At 45.8% G+C, this 13,547-nt stretch overlaps 1 protein-coding gene across 1 annotated transcript in view; it reads right to left on the minus strand.

The window, feature by feature from the left end:
- The window catches only part of SMG1 (SMG1 nonsense mediated mRNA decay associated PI3K related kinase), a 2,768,248-nt gene that overhangs the window by 2,508,415 nt on the left and 246,286 nt on the right, over positions 1 to 13,547 (minus strand). The window lies entirely within an intron of this gene.

Genomic DNA, 13,547 nt, shown 5'->3' on the forward strand with positions numbered 1-13,547 from the left:
ATGTATCTATTTGAAAAACATAAAAAAAGGAAATTAGTCTCACCATCAGATCTTTATTAAAATTATTCATTTTATATATTAGGTCTGGAAATTATTTCATAGCTAGGACAGTGCAACTGGGTTTTAAACGTCAAGGGGGGCTGTAGGATACTGAGACAGTCCCCCAGTGCAGGGGTTGACAGGGAGTGCAGGTGGAGAGTGGAAGGGCCCAGGACCGAGATCGCAGACAGTGGACCAGTTGTAGCAGGGGAGAGGGAGAGAGAAAGCAGAAGCAAAGGTTTTGAGGTGCTTCCGTAAAAGTATGATATGATATGATATGGTATTTGTAACGCGCCTATACACAAGTGTTTCAAGGCGCGACGAGGCAGGGAGGGAGGGGAACAAGGGGAAGACAGACAAACGATCCTACTAGGCCAGGTGTCATTCAGATCGCGCAAGTGCAGAGGTAAGGGGAAAAGGAGAAAGTGCAAGGAGAGGAGGTGGGGGGGAAGTGCAGTACAAGGTAAGTAGCGTAATAAAATAATAAATAATAAATAATAAATAAAAAGGGCCCGCTTGAGGCCAAGGACAAGTCTCGCAGTTCTGTTCTGGATAAGTTGCAGAGGGCGGAGAGTGGAGGCAGGCAGATTAAGATAGAGGCTGTTACAGTAGTCCAGCCTAGAGAGAACCAGGGCTCGGGAGACAGTGAGCTTCTGGGGGAAGGAGAGGAAGGGAAGAATACCTCTGAGGAGGTGCAGCTGGTAGTGTGACTTCTTAGAGACGTCAGATATATGAGGAGAGAAGGAGAGTGTGGAGTCGAAGATGACCCCGAGGTTTTTAGCCTTGCAGGTAGGGGCGGGAAGGGGGCCAAGTAGACGGTTCTCCCCAAGATAGTGCGCGGTACAAAACAACATGCCACATAGAACGAACAAGTACAACTTAACCCGTCTTTAAAGCAACTGTATAGTAATTAAATTGCGGTATAAACTCATCTAAAGAGTTACTTTCATTATATTTGCATTTTCCATTGCGTCTGTGCGTAGGGCAGCCCCGAAATACCACTCCTTCTATGCCGACGTTATTTCTTCTAATGAACGAACATGAAATGGCTTTCGTTTCTGAAATTATATTCATTATCGTTTCTTACGTGGTCCAGGCCTGTCAAGGTCAAAATACAATAGAACCTTATTCTGAGTCGTGGGCCATTCTGGCACCCGAGAAAAAATCAAAGCAGCTGACCTTCACTTCGAACGAGCACACATTCCAAGTTAGCTACATTCAGTGTAAGGCATTCTCACAGGACTTGAAATTTACACTCCATCTTTGCATTTTGTCTGCGTGCTTTGCAGCCACACAGAACCATAAATACGGAGAGATTCTATATTTATTGAAAAATGATTTATATTACTGTTTGGTTTAATTTAATGCGCAAATGAACAAGGGTGGAGAGACACATTGCATGTACACTGAGCAATCACTTTTATTTACACAATACATAGATACACATTCAATGGGCCTGCGACATGAGGAGACTTGAGAGAACAGACAATCAAATTACAATCATTTAAACCGTGATGTGTATTTCTCAATGAGTTCTTCTTTAGGTGGACATGGAACAGATGCAATGTTGGGTGGCAATGCAGTTGTCCCCTGCACAGGTTCGTTCACAACTCCATTTATGTGCCTATCTAGGACGTCAACAATAAGTTTCTCAATAAACTCATATTGCATATCCTCAAACACTGGTTTGATCACCCATTGTTTACTTCTTTTAGTGAAGGCCTTATTGTAGCGAAGCGTCCCTAAAGTTCCGGTCGTCCTACTTTGTTGACGGCCAACATTATGGTTATGTGCCAAGACCGCTAAAAGAGTCCGATTTATCATGCCCTCCATGCCAAAATGCAATCGTTTTGGCCTGTACTTTAGGCACATATTGTGGAACACCTCCAAATCTCCTGTGTGGCAGAATTCCGTGAGTCCCCTCAAAGCTTTTGTTATAGTTTTATCAAATACAATCTTTTCAATGGCTTTGTGAGTGGGTGATGAAGGAATCAACCACTTCTTCTTCCGTGCCTCCTCTGTGGACAAATGGCCATGTTCACAATTGTGGAAATGTTGGTTCGTGTTCCATCGGTGAACATTTGTACAGTGTGGCATTACTGACCGCCATTTTTCCAGTAGAATTTCCAACGACCCTCCACATGTTTTTGAGCTCCACCAAAGATGGTTGCTGATTGACTTGGACCACTGTGAAATACCTTGCAATTCTTTTTTTTTACCTGCAGCCGACAATTTTTTATTGATTGATTTTGCAAGATGCCAAACGTCAAATTGGTGATTTATATTTTTGTACTGTTCTCTCATTGTCTTGGCAATTGAAACGTGTCTGTCCGTGGCTATCAGGTCGATCACCATTCCCCGCGATTGTAGTTCTTGCAATGATGCTACAAAGCCAACTTTCTCCATGGCCACTGAGGATGTACTTTGTGACACCTGCACGACCACCGAACTCACAATTTTCTTACTTTCCATGTCCTGAAAGTGGTAGGTGCAGTACTTGGCTGAAAATCCTGGGCTGTCGCACTGTCCATCACCGGCTAGCCTGAACCGTTTGCCCGCGAATGTACTATCAATAGACATTTTTTCCATTCTCCAAGCTTCGCTAATGGCTGGAAATAGATAATCGGTTTGGTATTTGTAGAACTGAGTTTTCGCAATGAAATGGATTCCCACAAACTGAAAGAAAGACTCTAATTTTTTAAAACTTGAACCACTAAAAAGTGCAGCCGCTGCACAAAGTAGATTGCCTGCTGGCAGTTGTCCCAGCATAGGTTGTGCAGACCATGTGAAAGGATGATATTTTGTACAGGTGGCATGTATTTTAAGGTTAGTGCCTCGAATTGCACGAGTCACATTAATCAATGGCTCCCCACATACTTCCCCACCTACCAAATGCCCACATTTAATCCGAATAATAATATCAATCAAACAACTATCGAATACAATGAATTTGGCCTCTTTCCTTATACTGTCACTCTGCATCCCAGCTGGTTCGGCCTGTAACGTTGAGGACATGTCACTCACATGAAAGGTAGAATCTCTGATATCGTCTTCCGCTATGTTCAGTGATATTGATGGTGTTTCATTGTCGTCTACTTCATTCTCTTCCATTGCAACATCTGTTCCTTCTCCGGCGATGGGTGAATAAAACAATTTCTTCAACTTTCTCGCCGTCTTAGTTTTTGCGGGTGTGGATTCTGTGAATTGATCTCCGACTGCATCCGAACTACCAGGAGGACATTCACTATCAATGGCTGGTGGTGGTATAGCTCCGTTGTCAATCACTTCATATTCTTCCCATTGGCACGATGCTTCTCCAGTCTCAAGTCCCTGCCAAAAGGTTTGACAAGCAACATCTCTCGTTCGCTTCACTGTCTGTGTAGATCTAGTTCGTACACCCACTCGCAACTAGAGGACAGATTGGAAAAGGGGTGTTCAGTTTAAACACAACTTACAGTATTGAACTATTAACAGTGAAAAACAACATAATATAGTGACCAGGACACTAACCTTCTTTTGCTTTCTTTTCTTTGAAACTTTCTTGCCCCGAACTTCAACATCAGGACGCTGTTGCTCCGACTCGTGTGTGCATGTCTCCACTTCCTCTTGCGCTGCAACGACTATGTTTTCCTGATAAGCACATCCATCACGCACTGACGCTCCATGGACTCCCTGAAACATAGAACTTTCATTAGTATGTATAATAATATCGAAAACACAAAATGTACTTGGGGACCAATACCCACGTACATCTCAATAGCAAAACACGAATGAACGCTTTGTGTAGAACATTCAAACGACAATTATTCACGCATTGTTGATCTAGTTAGATGGAACTGTCAAGATCCATACCTCGGGCTCTTCAGACTTCCATTGATGATATTATTGAAGATGATGCTTCAGTGACTCCCTGAAACACAGTAATTGCATTAGTATGGTTTTCTATTTTGATAAAAAGAACAGAAAGTTTGTGCAGGCGTGAACGGCTCATCTAAATAGACCTGCACAAATGATCAGTTGTCTAAAATAAATAATGGATATCTAAATATGATTCGATTTGCTCGATCGTTGGAAGTGTCACCACCCAGAAATCTGCATCAACTACTAGGGGTGATGTTCTTGTAGAAGAAGCTCCGTCATCTCCCTGAAACATAGTACTTGCGTTAATAAAGAAGGAAGTATAGCGGATGTAATCACGTCATATGATCTCGCTTGATCGAGCTGTCAGTATCCATACCTCGAAATGCATAAGAACATCAAGGGACGATGTAACTGCGGTGCACACTTCTGCAAGCTGTTGCGCCGACCCGTAACTGCACGCTCCCCCTTCTTCTTGGACTAATGCTCCATCGACTCCCTGAAACATAGGACTTTCATTAGTAATGAACACAATATTGAAAAAAGAAGACACATAGGAGGGTGACGACAGAAGGACATATCAATGGCTAAAAACGAAAGAAACATTGTGTGTAACAATCACGCTACAAGAATGCAAGATCTGATGATCTCCATCGATGGAACTGTCCTGAAACGTACCTCGAGCATCTGAGTGACATCAACGGTAGTCGTCAATACGTTGGACTCCTCAGCATCTCCCTGAAAGACAGTACTTGAATTATTTTGGATAACAATAATTATAACTGAAAACAAAGACTAGAGGACGAGTACAAGGGTGTACCATTAGGTAAAATAATTACACGATAAATTAAAACTATTGATTTACATGCCTAAAACAAGTCAGTGGCAGAATAGCCAAGTAATATTACCCGATAGGCGCTTGAAGTGGCTGATGACTGCAATAACGACACGGATGGAGAATCTTCCGCCTTCATATTGAGTGGATACATAAATGGGGAAATTATTGTTAGCTAATGCTACACACTACCGCAAGGCCGAGAGATAAATACGTAAACTTGACTCACCAGTGGAGGGATGTGGACGAATAGAGTGCGAATAGCGGTTGAGAGCAATTTTCGCCTCGCTCGCGGTGTGTTCTTCTTTATTAGCAATGATGTGGAGTACATGTCAGAGGTAAAGTGCCTGCTGCAGATGCGGTATCGATCACCCCTCTTGTCCGCAAAGACTTCTAGGACTCTACTTTCAAGCTCAGAGGGTGGATATCCGCAATATCGGACCCATTCTCTTATCTGATCTATTGTCTTAGGGAAAACATGCATTATAGTACCTTCAGATTTATTATGGGTCTTCGAAGGACAACCGCCAATGGAACAGGCAGGCATTGTGGAAAGTTCTGAAAAGTAAAGATCAACAATTCTCTATGAATACCAATGTGTTAAAAAATTAAATACATAAAAGGTTCAATGCAAGGTATGTTTTGGTTTTTGGAACTATACACGGTATTCACATGCGGATAAGTATTTGAATAACTTTAAAAAAATACAAAAATAATTTGACTAAACTCAGAACATGTGACTAGTTCCTTGCATGTACTGTCTTGAACGAAAAGAAATTGGACGCAAAATGAGTATGGTACATGGCCTTACCTTGACGAGCAAACAGTTAGATGCAGGGATCAGAGTAGTTTCTTGTCGTAGAACAGGGAGCAGTTCACAGGTTGCAAACTGATGAGTTTGCTCAAAGTGGTCACGGAAGTTCACAGAGACGAAGAGCAGACAACCAGCACCTTCACGGGTTGACTAGCAAAGCGCAAAGAAGTTCTCATTAGAAATATGAAGTGGGTTATAAAGAATTCGAAACAGGGGTGTGTTTGTGAATGAATGACGTGTGGGGAGATGCTTGGCAGGAGACACGGGGTCTGGCGGTAGACATGGGAACAACAACCCATGCTCTATAGACCACTTTGAAGTGTACATGGTCTTTGGCACCTCTTGGCCTTTATCGCTCCCTGACAGCTCCACTTGCCAGCGCAAGTACCCCGGTGCGGGCGGTGGTCGTGCAGACAAGACTCGTTTGCCGTAGGGCCTCACCAAGGAGAGGCCATCTAACTGCATGTAAGAGGCAGGCTGCAGGATCTAGTACATGGAAGGCAGGGGGGTGAGTTTATAAATACCTCAGCCTCCCAGGAGAATATATGGGTGCAGTTCACCCTGGAGACCCTGAACAAAGTGGTGTGGTAAGTATTTTTGGGGGAGGAGGCAAGGCCGGGAGGCTTGATGCCAACCCGCAAAATAACATATGTATGTCTGCTGCATATGGGTTCAACGGTTATGTGGATTGAAGGTGGGCGGCCAGCGTGAGGGAGGATGCTGGCCGGAGACATGTGGTGTGACAAGACAAGGCACAGGAAGACTATTCAATGGAGACACACTAGATTCATTTAAAAAATCAAAACAACCATTGTTAAAATATATGTTGGGTTTTATTTTAGATCTTAATTTCAATTGAACATAAATAATAAACATTACACATTGTAAAGTTGCGGTTGCAGCACATCCCGGGAAAAGCCGCGGTATTGTCCACTGTCGCTGGGGAAATGTTGTCTAATGGCAAGTACCGCACAGGCAGGTATTACTCTCCGAACGCGGTGTCCGAGCCTCCCGTGAAGCCACCAAGTGAAGCAACGATAGGCCACCAGCCTGTACCACCTGTGAAAATGAAAGATGCAAACTGTATTAAAATGACAACTTTCTTATCACTGTCGATTCAGGTACAAAAATGTCATTCTGCTTTGAAAAAAATTCTATCTAGAAAATGCACAACATGGAACCAATTTACATGCATTCGAATGATATGTAGATGTAGTTTTATATGTGGGAGACGACCATGAAATAGTAGTGGCATCACTGACATCACAACCAGAGTATACTTACTCGTTACTCGGATTACGCGGACGAACAGTGCCGCAAAGTTCGTGCATAAGCACCATCATCATCCTCAACACTGTCCGTGAGAGGCAGGCTTCCCTGAACTCTGGCAGCTCGGTGATGCATTGCGGACTTGGCTCGCCTTCCGAAATGTAGGCCAAGCACCCGGAATTTTCACGGCAGCAGCAGTTCTCCTCCTCAGTTGGCATTAGCTCGCAACGATTGCACGTGCACCAGGTGGAGACGCCGTCCATGCGACATGGTCCAGGCTCTTCATCCGTTGACTGGTCCTCCCAACTGCCGTCCGAATCCCCATCGTTTTCGCGTGCTTGCCTTTCCAGTAGTTCTTCCTCGGTGTACTCGGGCTCGTACATATACGGCATTATTGTAGCCATTGTGTGGTAAAGAAAGTAAAATAATTTATAGCGGTGGTACTGGTATCTGTTCACACGGGCTAGCTGACCAGAGCACAGAAACGAGTCACAGAATACTCAAAGTAACACAGCGAGAGTAATGGAATCGAAAATCTGCTGCTGTGTGTTGTGAAACGGTGTGTTTATACTTATTGAGGAAAGAGGCGTCCTGCCGTTTCCATGGCGACACTTCATTAGCTGAGGCGCAGCGATTGTTGACACGAAACGTGCTTTGGCGTTGGGAAATGGGCGGTACGCGTCTGCTGATGTCAGCCTCGGGGGCGGGGGATTTGATTTAGTGCCGCAAAAGCAGGTGAGCCAGGGCGATGCGGCAAGTGATAGGATTATCATAAAATGGCGGCTGATTTTGAGTGCGTTAATGGACGAAAAGTCGGGTAAGGTCCATAGGAAAGTTTTCCACGATCTACCGAGTTATGCTTAAAAACACATGGCCGAACCTTAGGGACAATAAAAAAAAAGTCCCGGAACTCTCCTTTAAGTTGTCTGTAGATTAATGTTTAGTTGAAAATTATTTAGTGAAATGATAATTGTGAGTAAAAAAAAAAGGGGGGGGGGGGAGATGTGTTGTGATGCTATTCTTTAGAGCAGGCAGCCTCCCTGTCTGAAATGGATTTGTAAGGACCACATGATGCATCATCCCTATGTGATGTCATAGAATGTTGATTGCTGCATCTCTTGTATGTGTTCTAATGTTGTCAGTTGGAGAAACGTGGCTGAAGGGAAAGGAGCCTCTGAGTGCTGGGGGTCTTCTTCCCTCTTGAGAATCTAAAATAAATACTTATATACAATTTACCTGCCTTCCCATGCCTCTTCATAGCAAGTCCCTCGACGACCTCAGCGACGCAGGCGTCGATGTCTTCCTTGAAAACTTCACAGGCTCCCTCGGTCTCAAGGGCGTTGAGGACCGGGACCTGGAACGGGCATATCTAGAGCGACCATTCTTGTCCGACCGGGACCTCAAAGGCGCCCGGTGGTCGAGACGACCGCTCAAGCCCGAAGGCGTACAAGTGGTGTCTCTAGCACTGTCACGGCCAGCATCCTTCGACAGCGGGGACGGACCGGAGCCCTGCGATTGAAAAATAGCCATCTCCTTTTGGAAGGAATCCCATTCCTCAGGAGTGGAATGCTTGTTGGGACAAGCAACCCGCCGACGGGCAGAGTCCTCGGATGAGGACAGGGAAGGGGACCTGTGACTGCGCTTCCATGAGTGCCTTGAAGAGGCAGAGGAATGGTGAGACCGACTCCTGGACTGAAACCCTCACACCCCCCGGACTCACAACGACGATGCGGAGAGTCGCCCTCTAGTCATCCGTCGAAAGGCCAGTGGATCACGACTTCCGGGGCTTGGCCACCTTACCCACCTACAGCTTCTTCTTACGCTCCCGCAAGGCCTTCGATGCAAGCGACTGGCAGTCGACAGTCATCTGTATCGTGGTCCACCAGAGGCAAGCGTCGTGCGTGTCCGTCAACGACATCTTGGACCCGCACACCCGACACTTCTTAAAACCAGACCACAGGGTGGAAGAAGCCAAAGTCATAATTTCAATTACACAAACTAACAGGTTCGAAGAACCGAAAGAACAGGATTCAGTAGAACTGAGGCGCGCCAAGACGAAGCGAACAAGTTCGCGGAAAAAACAAAACTGGAGGCTACAGGCGTCGTGCGTCCTACTTATAACATCCGGTGGAATCGGCTCGACGGAGGCCCTCGAGGACAGCGTATCGACGTCATCGTCGCAGGCGCAGAAAGTTTTTCCGAAGCAGCACAGCTGTGGCGATTACTGTCAGATATGGAATACGTCGGAGGTCCCAATCCCCTCGAAAGGTTATTTTACTCACCTGTAAATTGGCTGTGCCTCTTTCCAAAAAGTAATGCTGTTGGCTTCACCAACTAGTTCTTTAAGAGAAAAAGGTGTATACGTTTCCCAATTGCATCTAGCTTCCCCCGACTTGCTGTTAGCCGGTCCAGAATACGTCTGCATTAGGTTTTAGATACACTATTAATGATTCAAATGTTATTCTAGGTAACACTGGGTTTTGCTTTCCCTGGTCTGTTTTAGACAGACAAAAATAGTCTGAGTTGTATACCTGCCTTTAAATTGCTGATAGCTCCTTTAAAAAGTGTATAGGTTTTACTTACATTGAGGTAGCTGTTTGCCATCCTAAAATAAGTTACAAGAGTTGTGCTCATCTCAATCTATGTTTTACTGATCTCAAAAGCAGCTTTAATCGAATATTACATCCTTCGGTGTTAATCACCTAGTATAACTGGGTTATCGAAAACGTTATAGGTTTTTAATGTACCTAGAATAAGTGTTCCACTATTCACAAAAAGTACACTGTCCAGTTGCTTTACTATGTGTTTTCTTGCTCAGCGTCACGATACAAAACTGCTAGGGTCTACTAACCCGTATTACTGTAAGTAATCCAAAAGTATCTATTGGGTTTGACATCCCTAGAACTAATGTTAGGTGTTCCAAGTAAGGTTATATGCTTTGGTTTGTGCACCTTCAAGCATGTGTTGTGTTTTTGTAATTGTGGTTATATATAATGTGATGGTACTTATTTCCCCCCCCCCCAAAGATTAATCTGGGCCTACTTGTATTTAAATAAACCATTTATTTTTTTACAATGTACAGTATTTTAGTGCTTCTTTAGACCATAAATATATTACAATTTCATTGTACTTATTCTACAGCCCTCTCCCTCCTAAGATAGGCCTGGCTGCTCTTTCTAAGCTACCCTGAACTCCGGTAGTACAGCGTTATACTAAGTGAAGAGGTAAAATCTGAGTGTCCCTTCCCTCCTGATGGGCTCCCCAACCGGAAGCACCACCCCCGACAGAATAACTACCGACCAAATGAGTTTGTACCAAATCCCGCCGCCCCCAGCATAAGCACGCATCACGAACAGTACCCAACCACCCGACCAGACAACCCTGCAGTGGTACGAACTCTATCCAATCCAAGCAACGACAACCAAGGCCAAGCTGGAGACGATTATATGGACCGAATCAATTGACGTTCCTGCAAGCCATTCTGCAGGTCGTTAGAGACGCCATGACAACATAGCCACATTAGACAGGAAGCACACGTGCAACCTGCAAAGTTGGGACACCCACACACCAATCCACACAAAGAACATATGCATACAGTTCTATGAGCTAGAGGACAGTGACATACACATACTGTCTGCATGTTTATTATTTTGCCACATACGCTCGCTACAGCACAGCAGAAACGCAAGACGCCAGAAGAGCTTGTGAATATGCTTGCAGATGCTACACCCTATTAACCATATGGATGGACAGGAGCACTCAAGGGGCCTGACCAACCATGACATGCCTTAACCTATGGACAATTACGTCGAATGAATAACCAAAGCCGAAGTAGGTCTCACGCAAATCCAGCAAACTAGAATCGTCTCACAGAAATCCCAAGTCGCTGTGCAAGCAGAATAGCCCTGGCAGGGAGGTGCAGGGGGCAGAACACAGGAGTCCCCTCCCTCTTCCTTCATTTCCTGCATACTCAACCCTGGGGTATTACCCCTGAAACAGTCGCCAAAGCTCAAATATTTCCATACAGTTGGCAAACATCTTCCCCTTTTCTGTGTTGTGTAGGTAAGTGAGTAGTGACTGTAATACATGCTTCGAGAAGCTGCTGCTAGGCGGCCATGGTACCGTTATTTTCCCATCCGTACCCTAAGTCCATTCTACGCTATATTTCTCTATTCTGTCCTTGTAAATGGGCAGGTTCTTACCGATGTGCTGGATTGGGGTCATTGTAGTCCCATGGCCCCCGTATTGTATTCCTTCCCAATGGTACATCATTGCTTTTACTCGTAATTTTACCTGACCTCAAGTTGAGGATTTTGACTTTCCGCCGTCAGGACACAGATAGAAAGTGTGTGTGTTATGCAGTTCAATGTTCGATTAGCAATACGTGCGGCCCTTTACAGTCACACACTTTGCTCCCCACAGCTCTCTTCCCAACTCCCCCGGAGTGGAGTATACGCCATCAATCAACTCGTCTTGTAATTGAACTGCACCCGTCGCGTCGCCTGAAGTGTGATACGTTTCCTACCATAGAAACTTAACCAGTCAACTACCTTCCGCAATCTAAGATCGCTACAGCTAACTCACGGGAATCCGACATCTATTCACTGAACTAAAATGTCGATTCGTAGGAAAACCACGCCCCTACACGTGTTCATTGTACAGACCTAGGAGCTCAACAATTCCTCTCGCATTGGGGATCGGCTGCCCCGCCCCCGAAATGTCCACTAACACAAGAAGGAACTACCTCCACTCGGTTCCCTACTATCCACACATGCCAAGCACTGCCTCAGTACCGAACATCATGACAATGTTACACCACCCTCCACCCCAATTACACATCCCCCTCCCCACCCCTACAATAGGTTATTGCTAGTTGTGTGGACCACACTTTAGTTGCAATTCTGCCGGCGCCGCTCAGCTGCTGGCTCCCCTCGCACTTTGCTCATCTCGACTCCTCTGGACCACTCCCAACCACGGGGAGGGATGATTATGAAGTCGTTCCGATGGCCAATTCTCTGGTTGCTCTGTCCGGTTGTGTCGCAATTCGCGAGGGTCCTGCAGTCTTCCGAGGTCCGACAGATAACAGGGCAGCAACTTGCCGAGGCGACGTCAAACTATCTCACTGGAGCCTCCAACTTGTTAGGGTAAACTCTGGGGTTGGCAGAGCCGTACACCAGCTCTCGGAAGGCCCCAACTCCTTCCAATGTCTCAAAGGAAGGGTTACTGCGGTTTTATTATGACAAACAAGCAGGGATCACACACATGGAGCAAAATCCAGTCCAGGCACATCTCACCAATTTTGGACTTGCAGGCCACTTTTGTACATTTGTGACATCACAATCAGCATCACTTACCAAAATCCAGAACCGAACGCCACTCTGGGTTGGCTTCCCGAGTGGTAGGTCCAGTATATTAACATAGCGTGCGTGGTGGATACAGTGTCATGTGGTGTACTTGGACCTTCCCTAAAAATTGTTACTTGAAAGCTGTTACATTAGAAACCCCAATGATTGGCTGGGGATTCCCCCCGCCAGCCCCTATCCCCCAGTGTCCTCATTGGTCAGGCTCCGGGCCCCCCCCCACCCCAAGCCTGGGACTACGGTTGTTCACAGCCCGCAGGACAACTGCTTACGTACAGTGTGCATCAACAAGGTGTGACAGTGTGTAACAATGGGGTGCCTTTGCAAATGCCACGAGAGTGGTCCATTCCCAGCACATTTTGTAGATGGATTGTAGCAAGCTTGGTCTCAGACGCAAGACGGCTTCGTCTTCCCAGCTTCTAGGCCTTGGCATCATGTCAAGTCGGCCGGATCACGTGTGAGGAGACAGCTGGTGAGGCCGAATTACTTTGATTTATATTTTAGCTTGGAATAGTCTTCCCATGTAGCTGGGCCCTACGTGACACTGAGTGAGGAATGCCACTTTGCAACATCGTGGCCTTGGTGGTTGCAGTCCCTGCCAGGGCTATTCTGCTTGCACAGCAACTTGCGACTTGGAATTTCTGTGAGACGATTCTAGTTTGCTGGATTTGCCCGAGGCCTACTTCGGCTTTGGTTATTCATTCGACGTAATTCTCGACAGGTTAAGGCATGTCATGGTCGTTCAGGTCCCTGGAGTGCTCCTGTCTATCCATATGGTTGATAGCGTGTAGCATCTGCAAGCATATACACAAGCTTGTCTTGTGTTTCTGCGGTGCTGTAGCGAGCCTACGTGGCAAAATAATAAACATGCAGACAGTATGTGTATGCCACCCTCTTCTAACTCATAGAACTGTATGGGAATGCTTTGTGTGGATTGGTGTGTGGGTGTCCCGACTGCAGGTTGCACGTGTGCTTCCTGTCTAACGCGACTAGGTCGTCATGGCATCTAACGACCTGCAGCATGGCTTGCGGGAACGTCAAGCGATTCGGTCCATATAATCGTCTCCAGCTTGGTCATGGTTGTTGCTTGGATAGGATAGAGTTCGTAGGGTCGGGTGGCTGGGTAGCATTTGTGATGTGTGCTTATGCTGGGGGCAGTGGGATTCGATGCAAACTCATTCGGTCGGTAGTTATTCTGTCGGGGTGCTTCTTCCAGTTGGGGAGCCCATCAGGAGGGAAGGGACACTCAGATGTTACCTCTTCATAAGAGTGGAGTCTTGTACTGTCTTAGTTGAATGGTTTTACTAAGCCCTTAGCTGAACTTCATGAAAACTGTCCTAACAAAGAATTTTAAAACTTTAGGTCTTTTATT

Source organism: Ambystoma mexicanum, chromosome 2q (genome assembly GCF_040938575.1).
Source record: "Ambystoma mexicanum isolate Mex_15411 chromosome 2q, UKY_AmexF1_1, whole genome shotgun sequence".
NCBI lineage: Eukaryota > Metazoa > Chordata > Amphibia > Caudata > Ambystomatidae > Ambystoma > Ambystoma mexicanum.